Here is a 26,356-nt window from a genome sequence, read left to right as displayed (position 1 = left end):
GAGCAAATATCTTAGCCATTTCTCAAAAATCTGTATGAGCCTAGGACTCAGCAATTACAGCTTGGAGCATTTATACGAGTAACAAATTCTTATATTCATACAAATATGTGCATTTAATTGCTTTCAAAGGTTAACTCATGATTGCTGTTAAACAATGGTGGCCTATCCATACCACTGACTATTATTCAGTGATAAAAGAACAATGTGGATGAATCTCCAAAGAATTAGGCTGTATGATAAAATTAATCACAAAAATTTCAGACTATAGGAATTCATTTACATAACAGTCTTGAAATGACTATATAAAGAGTAATGGTTGGCCAGAGGTTAAGGCAGAGTTGGACCAGGAGGAAGGTGGATATGACCCTAAAGAACAACATGTGAGATGTTTTGGATGATGGAAATAATTTGATTCTTAATTGTAGCAATGTAGATATCCTGCTTTTGCTATTCTACTCTAATTTTGGAAGATGTAAGAGAAATCCTGTCAGAAATATGCAGGACCTTCTCGGTATGATTACTATTTTCACAACTACACATTATTCTGGAATGATCTCCATAAAACACTCTAGAAGTTAACAAACAACTTAAGACAAATTTATAGAGGTTACACATCATTCACTAGGCTCAAGCCAAAGTGAGGACAGTCAACACATTTACAAAGATACAAGCACCAATAGAATCAGATCCAGATTGCTGGACGCCGGCTTTGGGTCAGCTAGAGGCTGCAATCATTGTGTTTCCTTCCCTAGGAAAATGGAGGATGACCAGACTTGGCCTAGAAGAGTATTACAAGGTGTGATGAAGCAACGCTTCATAGATTCTAAGTCCTGGAACTGAATTAAGAGAGAAGCCTTAACTTGAATGGACCTAACACTGATCTGACCTGGGGCAATACAAGTTGACTTAAGCTTAAGAGAACTGGGGATGGAATTTCCCAGGAGAGCATCATCTTTTTTTTTTAAATTTTATTGAATCACTGTGAGATAATTACAGGCTTTCTGGTTTGTGTTACAATCACACAATGATAAAACACCCATCCCTCCACCAGTGCACATTCCCCACCACCAATATTCCCAGTATACCCCCCTTTCCCACCCTCCCCCTGCCTCCATGGCAGACAATATTCCCGATACTCTCTCTCTACTTTTGAGCATTATAGCTTGCAACACAGACACTGACAGGTCATCATGCTTGGTCCATTATCTACTTTTGGCATGCATCTCCCATCCCAGCTGGTTCCTCCAGCCATCATTTTCTTAGTGATCCCTTCTCCATTCCATCTGCCTCCTTCCCTCTGCTCATGAAGCAGGTTTGCAGCTATGGGGCAATCCCCCTGACCCTTGTATCTACTGTCCTTGGGTGTCAGCCTCATGTGATGTTATTAGGAGAGCATCATCTTGTGAAGGAATTCTGATCTCTTATTTATGGAAAAGATTAGAACTAGACTATTGATTAGAACAGCACTTTGAAAGGTAATGGTTAAGATCAAGGAACTTCCTGGAGGTTAAAAAAAAAACAAAACAAAACAGATAACTGGTTAAAGAAACTTTGGTACAGCTATACAATGGAATACTATGCATCTGTTAGAAAAGATGAAGTCATAGAACTTTGCATATAAGTGGATCAACATGGAAAGTATCATGCTAAGTGAAATTAGTCAGAAAGAGAGGGACAGGCATAGATAGATTGCACTCATCTGTGGAATATAAAATAACAGAGTGGGAGACTAACATCCAAGAATAGTAGTATATAATACCAGACAAAGCATCAAAAATCAGATGGGCTGGTCATGTAATGGGATTCAGAGACGACCGTTGGACTAGAGCTGTTACAGACTGGATTCCACAGGACGTCAGAAGACCTCGTGGCCGCCCTCCAACTAGATGGTCAGATTTCTTCGTCAAATCTCTGGATGAACGATTTGACGTTCTGTTCCTGGAGCAAGCAGGTATCATTGAGCTACACTAGCTCGCGACAGGGACAAATGGAGATGTTACTGGCACCCGCTCAAGCAAATCGGAGATCAATGGGACTACAGGTGATACAAGTGATAATACCAGGAGGTTGGCTCCATGGCTTGGAAGCTGGCCACACACTGGGGGAAGTCATCCCAGACAGAGAAGGGAACACCAAGTAAAATGTGATTGGAGATCCCGAGCAGGAAGGGAGATGCGAGCTGAAAGTAGACTAGAGACTGAACACAATGGCCACTCAGTGCCCCTATTGCAAACCACAATACCCAAAAGGAGAGAGAGAACAAGATGGAATGCCCTGCCACAGAGTCGGGGTGGGGGCAAGGGGACGAGATTGGAGGGTGGGAGGGACACTGGGTTCATTGGAGGTGGAGAATGGACACTGGTGGAGGGATGGGTTCTCGAACATTGTATGAGGGAAACACAAGCATGAAAATGTGCAAATCTGTAACTGAACCTCCCTCACGGTGACTCACTAATTAAAAAATTAATTAATTAAAAAAAACAGAAAAAGTTTTGTGCACAATGCCCATCTTCTGGACCCTTCTAGTTTCCAACGAGAAGCAAAGGGAAGTTCTATGTCTCCTTGTGATGACCATACTCTTTAAATCAGTCTCTGGGTTTCATGGAGTCCAAGGGAGGATGACTCATTTCCTGCCCTGGTGCACAGTCCAAGCCTGCCACCTTCCCCCCACACAACTACAGTGCTAGATCAGGGTGACCAGACTGGTACTATGAACTAGACAGGATGCTGAGACATTCAGTGAAGTCGCATAAATATTTCAGAACTCAAGTTCTATCCATTGTTTCTTCAAAACACACACATGAAGGTGCGTGTCTATGTTGTATGGAAATGCTTTGACTTGCTGACTTGGAGATCATGTGTGACCTGTGCTGGGGTCCCTGGCTTGGGGTTTTGGCATGTGTGGTGATTTCAGCTCCATGAGAGCAGAAACAACTATCTTCTTTTTGACCCCATGCCCTTCCACAAATGTACAGTGAGGCCACCTCAGCGTGCCCAGAGAAGGCTTTTCCCAATGTGGAAACAAAGTTAGCTGAGGCCAAGTGAGTTTCAAGAAAAACTGTTGTTATGGATGCCAGTACTTTGATTCTTGAAAGACAGGAATCTCTAAGGGGCCAGAACTCTTTTAATCAGACTGATTTGGCTGGGGTCAGGGGCCTGTGCTTGAACCCAGGGAGGCAGCACAGGACAGCCTGTCTCAGTTGGTTCCATGAAGGAAGCCTGATGAGGAGGTTTAATCTCTTGCAATTTCTCACGCACTGTGTAATCTGGCAACTTTGTCCAGATGACATGCCTTGTCCATGGCTAGAAGACTCTGCAACCACATTCAGGACAGTGCATGGCTTGCTGGTTTGAACATGCGCAATTTGGGGATTACTGGACAATATTTCAAAAATTGGTCTATGAAAATCAATGAAAGGCACACGGGGCCACTAAGATGACAAAGCTACTCATGCTCACCCCCCCCCTCCCCCCCAAGAAGGTCCTCCAAAGAGTAGTTTGTTTAACAGGCAAACTACCGGGATGGGAAATTTCTTCTGCTTTGCTAGGGGTGAGTTTGTAATCAAAGACACAATTAATTAGCTAACCTGGAGGGATTTGTAAACTTTGCAGTGTTTAGCTTGGAGTGGTCATATGCTAGGAAAGTTGTTATCTGGTTCAAAGAAACTTACAGGTCAGGCTCCCTGACTGAGTGAGGGGTCAACTACTGCTCTGATTATAGATCAGTAATTATCTAGAGAAATAGAGAATTGATCCCACCGGGGGCTTCTCCAGACATAGTCTGTGCATCAGAGAAAAGGGCCTTTTTTTTTTTATTGAATCACCGTGAGATACAGTTACAAAGCTTTCATGTTTGAGTTTCAGTCGTACAATGATCGAACACCCATCCTTCACCAGTGCACATTCTCCACCACCAATGTCCCCAGAATTACCCCCACCCCCGTTTCTAACCCTCCCCCTGCCTCCATGGCAGACAATTGCCCACATATTCTCTCTCTACTTTGGGGGCATTATGGTTTGCAATACAGATACTGAGAGGCTATCACGTTTGGTCCTTTATCTACTTTCAGTACAGAGACTGGCACACGTTCAAAAGAACAAAAACAACCAGTGGTGGTGTAGATGTGGGGAGAAAGGGACACTCTTTGACGATTGGTGAAAATGCCAACTAGTCCAGCATTTTTGGAAAACAATGTGGACATTCCTTTTTAAAAAAAATTATAAATTGAGCTTCCATATAACCCTGCAATACCACTTCTTGGAACGTATCTCGAGGATGCAGAAAAGCATGGTTAGAAATGACATCTGCACCTGTATGTTCATTGCAGCACTGTTCACAATAGCCAGAATCTGGAAGCACCTGATTGCCCGGGAAAACTCTCTTTATACGCAGGAAAAATTACAAGAGCATCTGGCTATGGCAGAAGAGTCACTCCTCTTGTCGTGAGAGTCTTCCTCTTCTCTCCTTGATTACTTTTCTTTTTTTAATTTTTAAATTAATTTTTCTTTTTAAAGTTTTTTGGGCTACAGGGGCAGGGCTCAGGCCTTACTCTTGGCTCTGTGCTCAGAGACCAATCCTGGCTGGGGCGGGGGGAGGCATATATGGTGTTGGACATTAAACCTAAGTTGACCTCATGCAAAGCAAGGGCCTTACCTACTGTACTGTCACTCCAGTCCTAAATGTGTACTTTTCTATCTCATTCAGTGGTTTAAGAAAAACAATGCTCCACCTTTCCCACTAACTCCAGAATTTTCTGTCATGTACATTCCCCAGGTGTAAGGGCAAGAGAGTCTCTTGCCCTCATGCCTGGCTGTCTTCCCCAGGGCCCCTCAGAGGGAATGGGCTCCACCTTCCCTCCCCACCCCCAGCAGAGCTCCCGGTGGCCGAAGGCCCCTCTCCACACATTTGGACGAGCCTCACGCATGAAGGTACGGGGCAGAGGAACCCAGGTGTGTGGGACCTGGGACTGAGACCCCCAAGCCTGCTCGGATAGGGACTGGGCCTCCTCCACCCAGATTTCCCAATTCCCAATAGCTAGGCGGTCACACCCAGGGACTGCCCCCGGCACCATGTAATCCCTGGCCAGCATCCAGAGACTTAAAAGCACGCTCCCAAAAGCTTATAGCCTACTTCTCCCTCTGGGAGATCCTGGCAAACTACCAGGAGTTTCCTGCCCACATGGGAGAGCCTTGCAAACTCCCCATGGCGTATTTATATGCCAAAACCAGTAACAAGCTTGGTCTTATTCCCCTGACCCTGAAAGAGCTTCCAATGCGGCATCGTTGGGAAGGATGAGTAGAGAGGCTTCTAAAATCTCAGGGCTAGGATAAATGGAGACGTTACTGAGAATGCTTGAGAAATTCGACGATACAACAGGATGATGATGATGATGATGATGTACATTCCCCATACGTGTGTGATTGAATTTGCTTTTTCTCCTATAACCAGATATAAATTCATTTTCTAAAAGAATGTCAGAGGTAGAGAAGGCAATTTTCCCTTTTTCCCTATTATACCTGCACCTGGAGTACCGCCTGCCTCTAAGTTGGTGCTGAGTCAACACCTGATAATTAATTAACAAATCTATTCCACACTTAATGCATCATGCACATGCTTGGTTCTGTCCTTCACAGAACCCTCCAAGCAATCCATCTGCTGCCCTTCCCAGCCTCAGAAGGCTTAGGAAGTAACAGTGGTGTTTGTGATCCCACTCCCTATCTGGACCTGCTATTTGACTCTGCAGGAAGAATAGACACACTGGATAAATAACCCCATATTCTGGAGATCCCTCTCAAGAAGGACATTGGGCCATCAGCTTCTTATTCATGAGCCATGGGTGCTTGCAATGTCATAAACCCAAGGATTATGTTGAGGGGAACAGGACAGTTGGAAGGAGGAGTACTGAACTCAATCCCAGTTCTGTTCTTTGGGTTTCAGTCATCTACTAAGAGAGTCCTGCTGTATTCCAGGCTGTGTTTTAGGCTCAAGGAATACATCCCTGCTCCACGTCCTCCTGGAACTAATAGTCCAGTGGAGGAAGAGAGTAACTTCTACTTATAAAGAATGAAGATAAATTACTAATTGTAGATGCTATGGAGGACATATAATTCATTAAGTGAGTTCCCACAGCAGGTATTTATTGAGCACTTATTATACATCAAGGTGTTCTTATTGCCAAAGATAGAAAGAGTAAAGAAAAAATGACCTATGGCTTAGATTCTGCTTCTATGTGAAATACTAACAATAGAAAGTCAATGGAGGTTGTGTGTGCTAAGAACATGGAAAACTAATGAAGCAAAAGAGCCAAGAACATAGCACCTGGGGGCATGAGAAAATTTATTTTTGGATAAAGTGACAGGTCTTTGAGTAGCAGTGCAACTACTGAAATTAATTTTTGCTTTAAAATGTGGAACAGGGGAGAGGCTGGAGCGATAGCACAGCGAGTAGGGCATTTGCCCTGCATGCAGCTGACCTGGGTTCAATTCTCAGCATTCCATATGGTCCCCCGAGCACCGCCAGGAGTAATTCCTGAGTGCATGAGCCAGGAGTAACCCCTGTGCATTGCCAGGTGTGACCCAAAAAGACAAAAAAAAGTGGAACAGGGGGATGCTTTTAGGATGCAGAGAGGGTCAAACGCCAATACCTGGCAAGGTGCTTGGAACAGAATATATTTTGGGTGTGGAGGTTGTTGTTGTGTTCACAGTGGCCAATAGATGTTCATGACAATCATGTCAGAGTCACTGCCCTTCCACTAATCTCCAGGCAACGTCTCCACAGGGAGAGAAAGGAGAGCTAAGGAAAGAAAGAAGACGGGCTCTTCCTTTCTCCAACAGTCACAGTAGCATCTGCTGTGGGCTGAAATCTTAATTTACTCAGATGGGGAGGGTCTCCGTTTCTGGACATTTAGCGTGTGATGTTTGTGGAGCCAGCAGGGCTGCTGGCTGCATGCCCGGTGGTGGTGGACTCATGGAGAAGCAGCAACCCCTCCATTTATGCAGGATGCAAGAGATTCTGAGGATGCTCTGGTGGCTGTCATCCCAAGGGGGCTGTCTCTGCCCTTCCTGGTCACTCCACCCACATCTGCAAACTGGGTCCAGTCCAGTATATCTCATCATCAACTCAGCACCTAGAGAATCTCTGCAACCTGGTGGTGAAGAGAGAAGAGACATATGTTAAAAAGAACAGTGATGGAAAAATTAAGTCAGGCCATGGATAGGGGCTCCTAGCACAAGTGACCTAGCTCTGAGTGAACGTCACTAAGAACACCAATGTTTTACAACTAGGAAAAAATGGTGTTATTCATCGCCTTGACCCAAGTCACGGACTGAATTCACAATGGCCGGTCAGAATGCAAGGGAGACACAGAAATCTCGGGAATGGTGATTATATCACATTTTGTCTCAGCAGTAAAACAGAAGTGATTTCAAATATTTAAAGCATGAAAAACATCCTTCACTCAGATGAAAACCTGCTACGACCAAACATAACATAATGAGGGGTCAATTTAAATAAGATGATAAACTGAGGCAGTTTGAATGACCAGAAATTAAGATTACTCAAGAATTTAAAAAGAAGGGCAATTTTTGGGAAAGCCTGCTTCAGGCCAGTCCATGGAGGGTTTGGGTGTGCTGGGTTGACAGACAAAAACTGCAGAGAGGGGACATATGAAATATTTCCCAGTAGATACAGAGTTAAAAATTATAACAGGACATTTGAGAGATGTTCATTGTAGACTAGGCAAATATCTGAGTTCACACAGAATAAGGGCTGACCTTGGTCTTTCAGGCCAACCAACTAGCCCAATCTGCAAATTCCTTAGATGTCTCAGCTCAAGCCAAACACAACCTAGCTTACAAATTCACCAGATAACCTGGCTCTAACTGAAATGCTTCCTTCAGTAAGACAAATGAGAATCACTAGCCCTGGTACTGCAGCAGGATTAAAATAAAACAAAACAAAATCTGTCTGTGATGGGGTCTTCCTGGTGGAGATGATGAACGACTTTGATAACTTGTTGGGACTTTGTACTAGGTCCATTAGGCATGTGCTACTTCTAGTGCTGTGTGCCAGTCTTTGGTACCATGTGCAGCAAACCCCAGTTAGGTAAGGGTCTGTGCAGTTCCTGGAGCTGAGTTCAGTGTTTCGCAACAACAAACAGTGAAATCGTCCGATGGGTTAGTTGAATTCTATGGGAAAGAGTTAAAGCCCTCAGCAGGTTCCATCTGGGCATCAGTCAAGACCCCTTACACTCAACCACAAGACCCTTCCCCTGTCCTTCCACAAGCCTCTTCTCTCAGCAAACTTTGTATTTGTATTTCTGGAGAGCCAAAGAACCAGGGTGTCTGTGATCGCTCATACTTATGTTTAGCAGTATTTCGTGAAATTCCTAAAACATCTATTGTGACACTGTTTTCTCATCTGAAAGGAGATAATGGCAATATTTACCTAATGGGTTCAATGTAAAGATTGAATTAATTTAGGACTTAAAACTATGCTGAGCAAAAAGACTTCTTGTTATCACTATCCTATGACTACTGTTACTATTACAGTGCCATTACTACTGTGAACTTTTCTTGTTCAGTGTAGAATTAGGATACCTTCAAATCCTGTGGACAGCACCTTTGGTGGTGTAACACTGTTATTTATAATAAACACATATTTGGTCTTTGGTTCCTGGGAGAGTTCCTAAAACTTCTGAAACTAGGAATGAGAGCCATAACTGTGTCATTTGCTATTCCTAATAAGTCTTATTCTTTTAAAGTTGAAGTGACATGACATACAACAGTGTTAATGTTTATGCCTTGGACATGCAATATTACTGCTTCACACCTATACACCTAAGTGTCCATATAATCTCTACCTCTGTTGCTTAGAAAGTCTCTTCCAGCTGCATCTGAGTCAACATATTCAGGGCTTTTGTTGGATGCTTGAGCCCAGAACTCAGGGGAAATAAAAGTTCTTGGAACCTGAGATTAGGCATTAATGGCCTATGGCTTTATTAGTTGCTCTTTTGTAATTATAGCCCCACTGTCTCAATAAAATCCAAACCTAAAAGCTCAGGAAGCCTCCACCTGGGTAACAAGAGATTCTGGACACTCCACATCCTTTCCCCACAACTCGGATATTGCATCTCTTACATTGAGTTTTTCCTGAGGGGAAAAATATATAATAGATTAAAAACCCAGTAAGTCAAGTAGTTTCCTGAGTGCTCAAGAATATGGGAAGCTCCCAGCTATAGATGATGGGTCAGAAGCACAGGAGGAAACCTGGACTTGTGATTGGAATATACAGTGGAGGACAGCTTGGTTGAACTAAATCCTTCACTCATAGGAGGGGATGCTATTTCCAGGGAGGGCGTTAGGATTAAGGGACACTATAGACACTGAAACACTGTCCTCTGGAATTGGACAACTGCCTGATGTGGAATAAAGCTTGCTGTGTATTTAGCATAGACGTGTCAGGAGGATTTATCTAGCGAGAAGAAAAACAATGGACTTTTCTCCTTACAGAGAGATTACATGCATGAGGAAAAGGGCCTTCCATGAGGAATTGTGTCTTGCATTTGGGACAGGGGTGATCTTAAAAAAAATCAAAACAAAACAGAAAAATACTTCATGAGTATAAAACTGTTTTTTTAATTGACTATGATAGGGACCTTATTATCTTTCTGCCTAGCAGCTTTACCCTCTCTGGAACTCCTTCTTCCGTTACTGAATTGTACTTTTTCCAGCCATTCCTCCTGTGTTAAGGAATGCCCTGCCCATGTTCCAGAGTCAGGCATATGACCTCCTGCTGCTCAATCAGAGCGCTGCGTCCCTTAACCACAGTGATAGGCTCAAGACTGGACACAAGCTTCAACTTAGGCCAATGAGGATTCCTCTAAGAATTTCCTGGACCTAATCAGGAATAGGGGACTTTATTCTGATGGTTTCCTAAATTGCTGCCAGTAGATGCCAGGAAATGGAGGTGAATATCTTTAGCATTGTGAGTGAAGACACCTTAGCACTGTAGCACTGTCGTCCCATTGTTTATCAATTTGTTCAAGCGGGCACCAGTAACGTCTCCATTGTGAGACTTGTTACTGTTCTTGGCATATTGAATACACTATGGGTAGCTTGCCATGCTCTGCCATGCGGGCGGGATACTACTGGTAGCTTGCCAGGCTCTCTGAGAGGGTCCGGAGAAAGACACCATATGTGAATAAAACCAACCTGTAGGAAAACAGGCTTGAAATGACAGGGCAGGGAACTCTTTGTAATACCAGGTACAACTGAAATCAGAGGAGCTGTGTGTGATTCAAGTTGATAAACTAATAAATAACAATGTCTTTCATTTTGCTTAAACCCATTTGAATTAGATTCTGTCACTTGCACCTACACTGTCCTAGTTTACAGATTGGTGAATTGCTTATAATAACCCCCAAATCCGAAGGCAAAATGATATAGCACCCTGAGTGCCCTCAGATTTGCAAAGCCTAAAACATCCTACAAATGTAAAAGTGGCAATTATTTGAAAAAGGAACTATTCTGGGGACGAGGGGATAGTACAAAGGGCTCATACCTTGTGTGCGACCAAATCGAGTTGAATCCCTGGCATCAATTTTGGGCATCCAAGCACCACCAGAAGTAATTCCTGAGTACAGAGCCAGGAGTAACCTCGGAACAAATAGCAACAACAACAACAAAAATGAAATAAGAAACATTCTTGGGAATTCCTCAAAACAGGAATTGTAGCTATGTTGAATAACCCAGCCTAACTGTGTGGAGGTAGGGCTCAGAAACTAGCATGCCCCTAGTGATTAAGAAAAAACTGCTATTAGGAGCTTTTATTTTTCTTTTTATTAAGGCATAATTTACATAATACTTTAAATTCAGCCGTTGTGTATGAGTTGCTTCCATATATTTGTATTTAAGGAGGTAGCTAATCTTTAGAATATAAATACTCTGAGTCTACAGAACTCAGATTATACCATTAATTTTTTTCCAAATTTTATATTTTGTAGATTAAAAGGCGGAGGTTGGAGGGCTACAAGTGTTTCTTTTCCCTGTTTTCATAGTCATTCTTTTAAGTCATTTTATTGAAGTACTACCCGTGGCGTATTCGATATGCCCCAAAGCACTAACAACAAGTCTCATAGTGGAGATGTGACTGGTGCCCACTTGAGTGAATCGATGAACAACAGGACGACTAGGCATTACAGTGCCATTAATCACACTTTGCATTCGTTCTTCGTTCCAACACCAGCCCCATCACCAGAGAGGATGCTTCCCTCCACCAGAGTGCCAAAAACCCCTCCCCCCACACATCACACAAGCTCAGTTTAATAGGAAAAAAAATCTTAAGTTTTGACAACTTGGACCACTTGTTGTTCTCTTACAGATTCACTTTTTATCATACTTATGGAAAAAGATTTTATTTTCCTTTGGGGGGAGATGGTGTCACCTACATACATATAGATGAACAGAGCTAATCTGAAATTTCATAAAATTAAAAATCAGTGATAGGTTGATAAAGTAATTTTTTCAAAAAGTTATATCTCAAAAACTGTATAATAGGGGCTGGATCAATAGCACAGCGGGTAGGGCATTTGCCTTGCACGTGGCTGACCCAGGTTCAATTCCCAGAATCCCATATGGTCCCCTGAGCACCGCCAGGAGTAATTCCTGAGTACAGAGCCAGGAGTAACCCCTGTGCATAGCCAGGTGTGACTCCCCCACATAAAAAAGAAAAAAAAAACCTGTATAATATTAAAGAATCACTGTATAGATAATTTTGTGCTAATACAGAAAATTTTAGATTTTCCATAAAATAGGTAAATCCTACACATGTAAAATTTGGTAAGCGTGAAGATAATTGATAAAATTTAAAGGGGAAAATATGAATAGCATATAAAAGTAGAAAAGTGTGTTTTATCCTAAGAAAGAAAATTGACTTGATATGAGAAAACATTATATTATAGATACTGCTTAAGTGTCTGCATTAATAAGTAAAAGACGGTGATAAAAATCTCTGTGGATATAAAAACACTGATCAGACATAGACCATTCAATATAGATGAAACATTAATTCATTTTTTAAAATGTATAAAACCTCTTAGCAAGCTAAGAGTAAATGTAGCTTTTATAGTTTAAGAGTGGGCAATCTTAAATGCCGTGACTGAGCACCATACTCAGAGCCACCATACTCCTGGGAAGTTCGTCCACTTGTTTCAAGAATATAAAGTCCCAAAGCTGTTTCCTGCCCCTGAGAGTCTGTATCATTCCTTCAAAACTGAATGATAATCAAACTGGATAGAGTGTTCTTGGTGAGGTGTTCATCTCATTGAGCTTTTGCACTATAACCCTCTCTTCTTTTCTGGATCACAGATATGCTCTAATCTTAAGAGCATTCCTCTAATGTAAGTTCCTTTTGTGATCCTGCTGCTTTCAATATTTTGGCTCTGTCTTTGATTTCTGTCATTCTGAGAACATCTTGTCTTGGACTTCCAACTTGAGCTTATTATCACTGGGGACTTCTGGCCTCTTGTATTTATTTGGCTGCCTTATATTCCTCAACTCTGGGAATTTTTAACTACAGTTTCTTTAACTATTGGTTCATCAAATTTACCTCAGGGACTCTGGTGATTCTGATATTGCTTCCCTTGAAGTCATCTCATAGTTCTCCAGTGTTCTATTCATTTCTTCCTTCCTTCCTCTCTTTCTTTCTTTCTTTCTTTCTTTCTTTCTTTCTTTCTTTCTTTCTTTCTTTCTTTCTTTCTTTCTTTCTTTCTTTCTTTCTTTCTTTCTTTCTTTCTTTCTTTCTTTCTTTCTTTCTTTCTTTCTTTCTTTCTTTCTTTTCTTCCTTCTTTCTTTCTTTCTTTCTTTCTCTTTCTTTCTTTTTCTTTCTTTCTTCCTTCCTTTTTTTCTTTCTTCCTTCCTTTTTTCTTTCTTCCTTCCTTCCTTCTTTCTTTCTTTCTTTCTTTCTTTCTTTCTTTCTTTCTTTCTTTCTTTCTTTCTTTCTTTCTTTCTTTCTTTCTTTCTTTCTTTCTTCCTTTCTTTCTTCCTTTCTTATCACAGGCAGTGGTGCTTAGCACTTACTCCTGGCTCTGTGCTCAGGGATTATTCCCGGTAAGCTCAGAGGACCATATGCAGTGCCAGGGATCAAACCCAGGTTAGCTTCATGCAAAGCAAACACCCTACCCACTGTAGTATCTTTCTGGTCCCTGGTGTTTTTCAGAGATTTCCTTTCCCTCATCAAAAAGTTTCTTGATTTTTTATTCAGGTGTTATTCTACTGCTCAGAATTTTAAGCAATTTTTTGTATCACCTATCATAATCTTCATTTCTGTCATTTCTCTTGTAGTTTTCTTGTTCTCACATTTTCTTGTACTTTGCTGACTACCCACGTTATCATTACTTTGAGCTGATTAAACATCCTCACCATGGAGTTATTAAACTAATTTTCTGAGACTTTACAGAGCTGGTTTTCTTGGTTGTGCCTTCAGTGTTACTGTTTTTACCCACTGAACTTGGTGGGTTTCTACACATCTTCCCCATTGGTATTCCAGTGTTCTGCTGTGTTGAAAGTGTCTTTATAGTTAGACCCCCTGAGGGAAGTTGCTCTTTTCCTTCTCTGACTATTTTCACCCAGTGACAAGAAGTATAACTGTGAACAGTGTGCATTTTGCTGAGTAGATCCGTTGCCCATGTATGTATCCTGCGCTTCAGGAGATATGCCGTGGACCCATTAATATGGAGAAAATAAGGTGTGGAGCTTCTGGGACCTAACTAAAAGGGGACATGCCTCCCATCTGAGTGCATATCTTCTTAATAGAGATACTTGCTATTTCTGCCATTAAGAAGTGGAGTTTACATTCTAATTTGTCAATCTGTCATAATTAAAGGACTGCTATATTGTGTCACTGCATTTTTAAGGTTTAGTTAGCAAGCTTCCGCCTATAGAGTCAGCAGGCTGTTGTATTTATCATACATTGCCACATCACTTGGATATCACTTCACGTTACAATGGCTTGAGTGCTAATTCTGTCATTTATTCTCATGTGACTTTGGCTCAGTGTTCCGGCTGCCTCCTCCATCTTTAGAGTATAAGACTATTTAAAGAATAGTCCAATTTATCTCCCATCACTGTGAGGACTGGACAAAATAAAGTCATTGCTGGCGGTGGGCAGGGCAGGCTGTGCAAAGCATTAATGCCTGTTGAGGTTTCTTTGTAAACTTGAGGCTTCTCGTCAACTATATAAGTGTATATTAGGGGCTGGAGCGATAGCACATTGGGTAGGGCATTTGCCTTGCAAGCAGGCAATCCAGGTTCAATTCCCAGCATCGTATATGGTACCCTGAGCACTGCCAGGAGTAATTCATGAGTGCAGAGCCAAGAGTAACCCCTGAGCATAGTCGGGTGTGACTCAAAAAAGCAGAAAAAAATAAAAAAGTATAAGTTATCACTATTATCATTATGCAGAAAGTAGACACATAATATTGATAAGATTATTGAAAGAAAATTGCCAAGACCTAAAATTGAGAGGGGTCAGACCTGTTTTCTGGAGACATTCGACTTAAAATTGTGATTATTTGATGAAATAGACCCTCCCACACATGGAAACACACATGCACATATGTCCTGAGTTTGGTGTTCAAAGACCTTCTGAGGGGTCAATAAAACAAGAAGATATCCTGAGGTACCTTCTGATTCTCTATTCCCACACATGTGCAGAAGGTAAAACAAGTCAAGATCAGAAAGGGGATGTGAAAGCCTGTCACAACAACATAAGTTGCCAAGCCCCAAGAGGCCACAGCCCCATTCTTTTTTTTTAGGTTTTATTTTTAAAAATTTTACATATCAAATATCAGCATTTATTAGTTTTTAAATTGAATCACCATGAGGTACACAGTTAGAAGGTTGTTCGTGATTGGCTTTTAGTCATCCAATGTTCCAATACCTGTCCCTTCACTAGTGTACATTTCCCACCACCACTGTCCCCAGTTTCCCTCCTGCCAGCCCCCCACCACTCCCAGCCTGCCTCCATAGCAGGCACTTTTCCTCTCTCTGTCTGTCTGTCTGTCTGTCTCTCTCTCTCTCTCTCTCTCTCTCTCTCTCTCTCTGTCTCTCTCTCTCTTCTCTCTCTCAGCATTATGGTTTGCAATACAGGTACTATATCACAGCCCCATTTTTAGCAATACAACAAATTTGCAGCAATTGCAATCTGTCCCATCACTAAGCATCTACTTTACTCTAATGCGTCAGTGTGCTGGGATGGCAGTGACATCCTAGAAAGGTAAGTTCTTTGTATCCACTGATACCTAAGTTTATCTAGATGTCCTAGTATATGGTTGGTTTTTAATGATTATTTTTTCAGCCTAAGTGTATGACTGGAAATTCAGAAAAGACCTAGCTTATCTGATCACCCCTTGGTATCATCATCTCTTTATGGCTTACTAAAATCAAGATGATTGCGGATATGAGTGGGATTAGTTACAAAAGGCGTGGACTTTTGAACTAATTTTTTTAAGCAGAATTTCAACTCTGTTACTTAATGCCAGTGTGACTTTGGGAAATTCACTCTACTTCTTTGAGCTAATCACGTCATTCATAAACAAGGAATGATAAAAAATAAGATTAAGAAACAATCCTGGAATGATGGAGAGGATTAAATGGTATTAATATGTGAAAACTACTTACAACTTTTTGACAACCTAATTAATGTTATTTAATGTTAAATGACTTCAGCTTCCTTAAGTTCACATTCTATAGAAAAAGAGTGATCTTGGCCAAGCAAGTCACAGAATAAAGTTATGCACATATTTTTAGGAGGGCATGAAAAAAAGTGGGCAGGGAGATGCCATTGAGAGGGTCTTAGTGAGGGAAAAGTAGTGAGGTCTTTAGCTAAGAGGTGAATGATGAGGAGGAGTCAGCTAAGGCAATGAGGAAGAGGAAGACTCAAGACCCACAGCAGCAGAGAAATTATAGGTGTGTGACTGAGGAACCATGTGTGTGAAAGTGAGAAAGGGTGGGAAAGTGGTGTGTGTGTGTGTGTGTGTGTGCACACGAGTGCACACACAGTCACACACACAAATGCATGTGCATGCATGGGGGTGGTAGTGTGTGGGGGGAACCATGTAGTAGGCAAAGGAATTTTAAACAATGTGGGTAGATAGAGCGAGCACTATACCAAGTTAAACAAATCTTCAGAGGAAGACAAAGAGTGCCTGGACTTGCTTACATGTGGAATATAAAATAGCAGAAAGGCAAAAAAAAAAATAGCAGAAAGTTGAATGCTGGTGACCAGGACCACCAAAGAAGTAAAAAGGATTATGGTGAAGAGCCCTTCGTATTGGTGGTGGGAATCTGTGTGTGATGTCATACGCTTGGAGAAGTGTGAGCTTCCATTTCTTAGACAAATAATCCGAAGTTACCTCAATAAAAAGTTAACTAGAAAAGAATGAAAAAATAGTAGGAAAAAATTTAATTGAGTAACAGTGACAATGATGGTTCTAATAAAGGAAGCCAGGGAGAACTTCGGAAGGCGATGGATATGCTTTTGGCTGTGAAGGCAGTGGCTGGTCCGTGGATGTTATCCCAGAACTCACGGAATGGAACACATTAAATATGTACTTATCTTGACATTTCAATCACTCCTGAACAAGATAGTTAAAAAATAGAAGAGCAGTAGGCAACAGAGAGTTGTTCATGCAGTGAATAAATAAAATTGTGCCAGTCTGGCATTCATAGATTCTGAACCGAGAGCAGGAACTTCTTCCCTGTCCTTCTTACCCCATAGAATGAAGTCCACTTCCTTTTGGTTCCTTGATACTGAAACAGTTAATTCTGTGTCAGGGTGTTTTTAACCCTGGGAGACCCACACAGAAGAGAAGCCGTCCAATTGTTTTTGCTTCAATTACTCTATCGTGCTTTGGAAGACCAGTTTAATAATTCAGAATTTTATTTCCTCCTGGCTGAGTATTGCTTACTAATACAAAGTCATTTTTTTGATTCATGTTATCTTTTTGGTTGAAATACATGTGGTGTCTAAACACCACCTGTTACTGTGAGCACAGTTTGTCACTCTGGAGAAAGCAAAAAATAACATTTCCAAAGAAATGTGTTTTGTCTTTCTCTTAATATTTGGGTATGAATGAGACTGGAGAAATAATAGATCAGGTAAGGTAACTGATTGCCTTGCTTGCGCCAAAAGATGCCAGGAGTAACCCTTGAGTGCAGAGCAAAGAGTATGCCCTGAACACCACCAAATGTGGTACAAAAAAACTAGTCAGATATTATTAACATACTTAGTCCAATAAAGTCTAAAAGTGATTTCATAGTCAAAAACAAAACAGTTCTCATAGTTAGTCTCCACTTTTTATTAAAGCCATGTAAAAGTTAAATGAGAAGCAGCATTTCAGTGGCACTGAAAGCTAAGAATAAAGCTCATTTATTTTTGTTTCCTTATTCTCCAGAAGGGATTTTCAGAAACTTCAAGCTGTATATTCAATACACACTAAAAAATAGTTAAGATTAAAGGTGGAGGGGAAGATAAGGCAAGGTAGATCATAGAACGTGGTAAGTAGCCCCCCTATATCAAATACATGAGGGACATTTGTCTAGACTCCCTATGGATTTCTAAAACCATAGGGAGTATGGTGGATAGTATATGATCATAAGTTATGCTCTATGTTTTCTACTATACGTTCATACCTATGAATAATGATTAATTTATAAATTGGGCACGTTAAAAATTAGCAACGATAACACAAGAGAATTTATAATAATATACTTTATTAGTTACACTTTACTTGTATATACTTAGGTATATTTTATTAATATACTTTATTAGTATACTTTAATATACCCTAGTAAATGTTAGATGGATATGATCTCTTTATCTCTCAAAATATATGCCAAAAACAGTAACAACAAGTCTCACAATGGAGACATTGCTGGTGCCCGCTCGAGCAAATCGATGAACAATGGGACAACAGTGCTACAGTGCTAGTTTTGGACTCCAGTTGTCCTTGGGTGACTGAACTGTAGAAAGCAAAACAGCAAAAAGGGGAACAATGGAAACAAGGTTCAAATGCAGACCATCTTGACATGTATTCCAGAAAATGGAGGAGCCAAATATTTGGAATTTTTTAGGAAAAGCTTTTTCTATTTCTCTTTTGGGACCATACCCAGCAGTGCTCAGAGCACACTCCTGTCTTAGCCCTCAGGGGTCACTCTTGGCGGGATTAGGGACTTTATAGGGTGCCAGGAATGGAACCTTGGTCTGTACTGTGCAAGGCAGGTGTCCTGCCCACTTTACTATCTCTCTGATCTATCAGGAAATTTTGGCTGTTTTCCCATTGCTCACAATGCTCATGAAATAGAAACAGTAAGTTTTCCAGAAGAAAAAATGTTCTTGGAGCAAGTATAAGATTGGACTTAAAAGATTGGACTTATAGGGACTGGAGAGATAGCACAGTGGGTAGGGCATTTGCCTTGCACTCTGCCAACCCGGTTTCGATCCCCAGCATCCCATATGGTCCCTGAGCACCGCCAGGAGTGATTATCTCCGAGACCCTATAAAGAGGCTTTTTGTGATGCTGAGAAGAGTGAACTCAGCAACTCTGATTTGTTTGATTTTAATAATGATTGTAAACAGACTTTAATGATATCCCAGTGATGGATAATTCTGGGGGGAAAATATTTTGGAAACTGCTGTCATTCAAATTTTCAGCACTTTCATGACTTGGCTCTCTCTACAGATTTATTTTGAATTTTCCAAAATCATAGACAATTTCTTTCAATTAACATTTTAAAAACTTTGTCAGGATAAATATTAGGATAAATACTAAGTATATTTTAGTTGGGGAGTATATTTTGCAGGGCCAAAGTAATAGTACAGCAGGTAGGGCACTTGCCTTGCATGCAGCTGACCCAGAAACTTCAGAAGCGAGCCCTGAGCACAGAGCCAGGAGTAAGCTCTGAGAATCCCTAGGTTTTTCACACACACACACACACACACACACACACACACACACACACAAGAAAAGTAAAAAGGAGGATGTTTTATGTCTTTTTATAAAAACTGGTGTCTCTCTTTTTGTTACCCGTTGGAATTACATCTCTACGATTTAACAGACTGATTTAACTGCCTGCTATTGCAGTGTAATTTTCTTCAGTTTTGGCAGATCAAACTAACAAAGACAAATTCTGACACTAAAGGCACTCCATATATTTCTGTGAGAAACCAAAAAGTTCATTATTCATTAAGGTGTGTTTCAGTATAAAAATGGTAATGATTATGAGATGATGATGATGATTGTCACGGTGATGACGATGAAGTGGAGGCGGTGGTAGTGACGGCAGTGATACAGGCTGGTGGTGACGGTGATATTCATGGGGGTGGTGGTGGTGTTGGCTACGATGCTTCTGGTGTGATTATGCTTTCACAGTGACTGAGAATATTACAAAGTTCCCCCGATAGTTTCTTGCCTTCAAGAATTCTTAATTTTTATGCCCGAGAATGCCTCTCCACTAGCCTTCTCTGTGTCTTTACTGTCATTTCTCAGCTAATGTGCTCTATCTTCTCACTTAAATTACAGCAACAACATCTCAATGGATCTCTTTGCTTCACATCTTGATTTTTATTTTACTCTTAACTTGCCACATGCCATCCACTTTCCATTTGACAACCAGAATGACTTGCAAATGTATGAAGTGTGTTTCGTTCCTTGATCCTCTAAAATCCTTCATGTAAAAACTCCATAATCGCACACAGAGAACAACAACAATAACAAAAAAACCTAAACAATTACTGCTCAACCGTGTCTACGGTGCCCTCATGACAAGTTCTCAGCCTTGCTGGAAACTTCCATTTTAACCATGTGACCACTAAGCTCTAAACACACTATCTCTGAACAGTCCAAATGTCTGTAAGCTCAAAAGCCTTGCAAAATGTCAACTCTGACTGATGTGGCAGGCGGGCAGATAGGGAAGGCCCCTCCCAAGGTAATGGCAGTAAGTTTCCTGGGAAGTAATAGGGAAGTAATAGCCCTGACCTCATGGAGCAGCGGTGCCAGTCTGTAACAGACCCCGAGGATGCTGGACCTCCCCCCCTCCTCCCCCCAAAAGCTCTATCAGGAACAAAAGGCCAGGAAAGGAATTTCAAAGAAGACAGACCATCACCACTCCCAACTTTACCCCCTTGACAACCCCCTTAGCAACGGACTTTTACCTAGGTAGAAGCCCCACATGGGGGCAGGTTGGAGAAACCCTATAAAGGCTACCTTGAGTAAAGGAAGGGCATGCATATGCTGCCCAAGCCATGTGCTGCTTGTGCCCATGTGTCCGAGCACATGTGGCGCCTGAGCACATGTGTCGCCTGCATCTCTCCTCTTGAGATGTGGACTTTCATGCTTTCATGTCTAATGCTGGGATGTGTATAGGGCTCTCTCCGCCCTTGGAGAAGCCCAGTTCTATCTTAAGCGTGTTACTCTCCACTCTCTTCCACTTTCTCTCCTTCTTTCCCTTCAAAACCTCCAAATAAAAATGTGTAATTTCACTGCTCTGCTTGTCTACTCCTGAGTTTCCTTCCTGTGAGGCGAAACAAAAACCCAGTAACCCTGGGTCCCAGGTGGCAGAGGTGAATCAGGAGAAAGTGACTGTCTTTCTCCTCCCCATTTCACAAGAGTCACCTGTGAGGCCCACTGACATCATGACACATGACAACCTTTTTTTTTTTTTAACTGTGGTCACCCCATATCCTTGAACACCTCAGGGTCATTGTTCATGTGTTAACAGAGTGAACCAAGTGACAAGGTGAATCTCTGTCTTCTCTAGGCTACAGTTAAGATTCATAGCCACCGCTAATGCTGCATTTCTGATAGCACATTATAGTTTTATCTTTCATATGTTTCTGGCTAGAATATAATAAAAACATCTTTCAGATTTGGGACCCAGTCTGATTCATTTTAACTTTATCAAACTGAGATCAAATTCACACAAATTGGACGTACTCTCTATATCTACTTGTGCTATTTGCTTCTAGTTCTAGAAGCAGATGAAAATAATGAACGGAAGTCACTCTAGTTGTGGGACCAATGATATAAAGGTGTCAGGACTTTTACATCCTTTAAATAGCTAGAAGTCAAGCTATTTCATTGTTAGAGATGATAACTAGCAGCAAGGCAACTATGGAAATAATCACTGTCATCCCGTTCATCATCAATTTGCTCAAGTGGGTGCCAGTAATGTCTCCATTTGTCGTAACCCTGAGATTTTAGCAGCCTCTCTTTACTCGTTCTTCCCAGCAGTACCACATTGAAGGCTCTTTCAAGGTCAGGGGAATGAGATTCATCATTGTTACTGTATTTGGCATATTAAATGTGCCATGGAGAGCTTGCCAGGCTCTGCCATGCAGGCAGGATGCTCTCGGTACCTTCCCAGGTTCTCTGAGAGGGAGAACTAGGCTATAAGAGGTCGTGTGCCACATTCCGGGAGCATTGTTTTATAGTCTCTGGATCTTGGCCATTGATCATTTCCAGTATGGAAATAATATGGAAATAAGCTTTCTAATTCTGAGTCCACTTAGTACTAATACCGAATTCACTTAATATAGAGTGACCATAATTTCACTTTTTTTTTACTCAAGGATGACTTTCCTGTTTCCTATCTTACTTGAAAATATTAGGTGTATCATCTTCAGTCTTCTCGAAACTTTCCATCTTTTCTCTCTGAAACCAAGGGACAGGCAGAAAAATGGCAGTTTTTTGTTGCGAAGATCAATTTGAAGCTCTCAGCAGGAGCTTACATTAAGCACCTTCTTAGAGGTTCTCTTTCTACTACTCTGAAAGACGATTGTCAAAGGCAAAGGGGCCATGAACTTCATTGATTCCCTTCCCAAAAATATATGAATAGGTCCTCTTTATCTAACTAAAGAGGGATATTGTCAAATATCCCTTATTCCACCCCACCTTCTTTGAACTACACATGACCTCTTGACCCAGGACAACAAAAGCATGCAAATCTAGTCCCCAAGCTCTCAGAGATAAAGCCAAGGTCACACACTCAATCCCCCAGATGGGCCAATTAGTTTCCTTCTATTCAATGAACCAAAGAAGGCCCCAGGACTACTGAGTATCTATAATGGGGAAAACCTTGTGATAATTATAGAGAATTATGAGATGAATGACAGAGGATTTTTTTTTCTTGAAAAATGTAACCATTTTCTAAGGTGGTAGAGAAATGAATCAACAGTCATTGTAAAAAGTTGAAAGGGTTCAGATGGTAGGAAGATAGAGAACGTGGTTTGGGATGAACAAAGGAGGAAGGAGAGTTGTGGTAGAGAATGTTCCCCCAGGGATAATGAACCTTTGAGTCTGGTGGAGGAGGATGAGAGCAGGTTTTCCCAGGAACTAAAGCAAGAAAATCCTGTAGGTGGAAGGGGAAACTAAGTTGTAAGTGTAGAATAAGTGTAGAAAAGACTTGATCAGCCACAACTCATCTATTCTATAAAAGTTGCTTTCATTGCTCCACATTCCCCAAAGCAGAAGCAAAGCTGATAAGGGAGGAAAGGAAACTTGAGGATAACCTTGTCCATCTACCAAAAGGCTGGGAACATCACCAATGGGAGAAGGCAGGACTGAATTCTCATTGACACCTTCTAGCTTACTTATGGATCGCCGATACCGTGCACTATTAAAGAGAACAGAGATGGGGAGAGTGGCCAAACTTAAGATTTGTTCATTTTGGTCTATCCTCTCTATGGTACAAAAGACTCCTGATTCAATAAAAGAGGAGAAAACACAAGCTTCAGAAATGATCTTCAATATTGAAAAATCTCTCTGAGAAAAGAGGACGTTGTTGACCTTTGGTTTTACATGTAATGTCAGCCTACGAGAGGCTACAGTCTGTGTGAAGTCAAATGAGCAGACTGCCATCAATCCAAATGAAGACACATGTTGTAAATATAAAATAAACATGAGCTCTAGACATTTCCTTTAGAAACCTCAATGATTGATATTTTGGGTACTAAAAATAACTCAGTCAATGATTAATATATTGATTTCTTGTGGAAGTGACCAAGCTTGTTATAATTCAGTTGAACAAAACATTAAAATTATTTTTACCTGTTTCTTTTTGCTTTCATAAATCTGGCTTTGAGAAAAATTTAAACGACCTATGTGGCTTGCATTATTTTTCGGTTAGACAGCACAGTCTATGGGATGAAATATGTGTTGCTTTAAGTCACTAAATTTGAAGTAATCTGTTACAGCAGCAAGAGAAATTAAGCATACAATTCTGTGTGCTATTGTTACAATATGACATTGACAAGTCACACTATGAGGTCTATGTATAGACTTCTGGGAATTCCTTGACCAAGAGAAGATGCCATGAGACTTGTGTGAAACAAAGTTTACAATCTGGGATATAAAGAAGATGAACTTTTAGTCATGAAAATGATGATGAGGAGGAGGTGGTGGGGAAGAAGAAAAAGGAGGAGGAGGAAGAGGAGGAGGAGGAGGAGGAGGAGAAGAAGGAGAAGGAGAAGGAGGAGAAAGAGAAGGAGAAGGAGGAGGAGGAGAAGAAGAAGAAGAAGAAGAAGAAGAAGAAGAAGAAGAAGAAGAAGAAGAAGAAGAAGAAGAAGAAGAAGAAGAAGAAGAAGAAGCAGAAGAAGAAGAAGAAGAAGGAGGAGGAGGAGGAGGAGGAGGAGGAGGAGGAGGAGGAGGAGGAGGAGGAGGAGGAGGAGGAGGAGGAGGAGGAGAGAAAATCCTTCCCTTTAGCTGTGAGTAGTACTATAACCTCCCCTCAACCCCATTTCTTCTCTATTCCAGTCCCTGCTCATTCCTAGCTCAGTGCTTCAGGAATCACTCCAGGTTGTACTCAGGAGAACATATATAGTGCAAGTATTGAACCAAGGTTGGCCATGTACTATAGGGAGACACCCTAACTCTCCATACTATCTGTCCAGTCCACAAATCTGCTTTTTATTTTTATTCCCCTCTAAATAGAATGATTTCTGTCTCAGAGACATCAATATCTTGAGTTCAAAACGTGCATTTTCTTGTTCAGCCAGGATTTTAGGAATTGCCATATTCCTATTGAAAGCAAATGTTCTGTTATTTTAAATGATTAACTTGTTGTCTCCACACCCCCCTCTCCCCGCTATTGAGAATTTTCTACCTGTTGCAACTGCAGATAAATTACCTCTGCTCTGGGGAATGGAAGGGGAGGCAGTTAATCTGATCTCTTTCTCTGTTGATTCTTCCTCTGGACAGTCCTCAACATGAACCCTGGAAAGTAATCTGGGGCTAGAGGACAGCACAGTGGGTAGGGCATTTGTCTTGCAGGCAGCCGACCCCAGTTTGATTCCCAGAATCCTATATGGTCCCCCTGAGCGCAGAGCCAGAAGTTACCCCTGAGCATTGCCGGGTATGACCCCCCCAAAAAAATAAGAAAAAGAAAAAGAAACATGGGTCCTAGATAATTCTAACTATATGTTTATGGCATTTCTATTATTGGATATCCTGTGGTTTCCACCGATTTCCATAGAATAATTAGATGTGCTTGATCTTCCACCCCTTACTAATTCGATCACTGTAGCTGATCATTTCTCCTTTGTGTGTATCTGTTTATGTTTCTTTGTTTAACCATCACAGGCTTTATTTCATTGAACCTCTGAGCTCTAATCCTTTAGGCTCCAAGTTCTAAATGATCAGACTGCTCTGATTCCCCAAACCCCAGGAAAGAGGAACCTTTACATTTCAGGCAGATATCATAGTGTAGACAGAACTTTGGCGGGGGGGTGGAAAAGGAAAGATGAGAAAAGAAAGAGGAGGGCGCCACAGAGCTGAAGGTCTGTAGGTCATCTCTGTGGCAAGGCTACAACTAAAATCTCCTAGTAAGGTGATTAAAGCACAACAAGAAATTATTCATCCAAGGGATGAATCAACAGAGCTTTTATTCTTAGCTTGTATCGTCCATGGGGCATTACCTCCAGAGGATCATGCTTGAATGCCAGACTGGATGCTGTCAGTGCCTGGATTTCAGATGAAATGAAATGAGGAGTGGTAGATGGAATAGAGGTGAAGAGTTTATACTTGCATAAATCTTCCAGCCACAGTCAAGCTTCGAGTACAATGTAGGCTGAGAAATATAAGTATGGGGATGGAGAGATGGTGCAGTGGATTAGGCAACTTGCCTTCTATGTGTCCAGCCCTGTTTTATTGTTTTATCCCCTGCACTGCCTATGGTTCCCTAAGCATACGGTCCCCTAAGCACCACCAGCAGTGATTTCTGAAGACAAAACCAGGATAAAAGCCTGAGCACAGTCATATGTGGCCCCCAAACCAAAACAGAAATAAAAAATAAAGTCATAGGAATAAATATAAGCTCACCATATAAGCACACATAAAAATAAAATTTCCCTTTTCCACTCCTTCTGCATGCAAGTAGCGAAAAATTTTTTTCTATCACTATAGATTAAATCTGCATTTTGTAAATTGCATTTAAATGAAATCACACAACATCCTATGATTTGGTTTGTGTGGAGAGAGTGGTTAAAGGGGTGGGAGTTGGGTCTGAATTCCCAGATGATGTCATTTTACTTTAAAAAAATCCTGTTGCTCACAAGGCGAATACCATATTCCTCAGAATCCACTGATTGATTAAAAAGTTGGCATATGACCTAATCTAACCTACATATCAAAACTATTAACATCATTCACTGACATCTTGCTGAAACCATGGAACTTTTTTTGTATGTTCCTCAGGTAAGCTAATATGAGATTTGGGCTATGGAGACTCTCAGTTCTGGGAGAGAGCCTGCATGGCTCTCTTCCAGGAGCTTTGTTTTATAGTCTCTGAATCTTGGCTGTTAATGATATTAAACGGTGGGGGGGAGGCGGGGAGTAGTTTTTGGGTGTGACTGCCAAGCTACTGGAAAATGGGGGACATGGGTGGAGGAGGCCCAGTCCCGATCAGAGCAGGCTTGGAGATCTCAGTCATGGGTCCTGAATACCTGGGATTCTCTTCATGGGTGAGGTTCATCCGAGCGTGTGAAAAGTGGCCTTAAAATAAGACTATATTCACTGACATTGTAGCATAAGCTTCCATCATTTCAAATTTATTTTAGAGTCATATAGCTAGATCTACAAGATACAGGGGACTATGTGGCTTGAACCTCAATTTCTACTCCATACCATAAACTCGTCCCTTTTTTTTATTATTTGACTGAGCTACATTTTTTCTTTGAAAATCAGATAGAAAGTACTATTAAAAATCATATCAGGATCCTCTGACAGATATAACAGCTTTCATAATGCAGAGATATTTTTGATATTTATTTTAGGATTTGAAAACCATGGTGGTCAATATCTAA

This window comes from Sorex araneus, chromosome 4 (assembly GCF_027595985.1).
Source record: "Sorex araneus isolate mSorAra2 chromosome 4, mSorAra2.pri, whole genome shotgun sequence".
In the NCBI taxonomy this organism is placed as follows: Eukaryota; Metazoa; Chordata; class Mammalia; order Eulipotyphla; family Soricidae; genus Sorex; species Sorex araneus.
Note: the sequence above shows the minus strand (reverse complement) of the source record.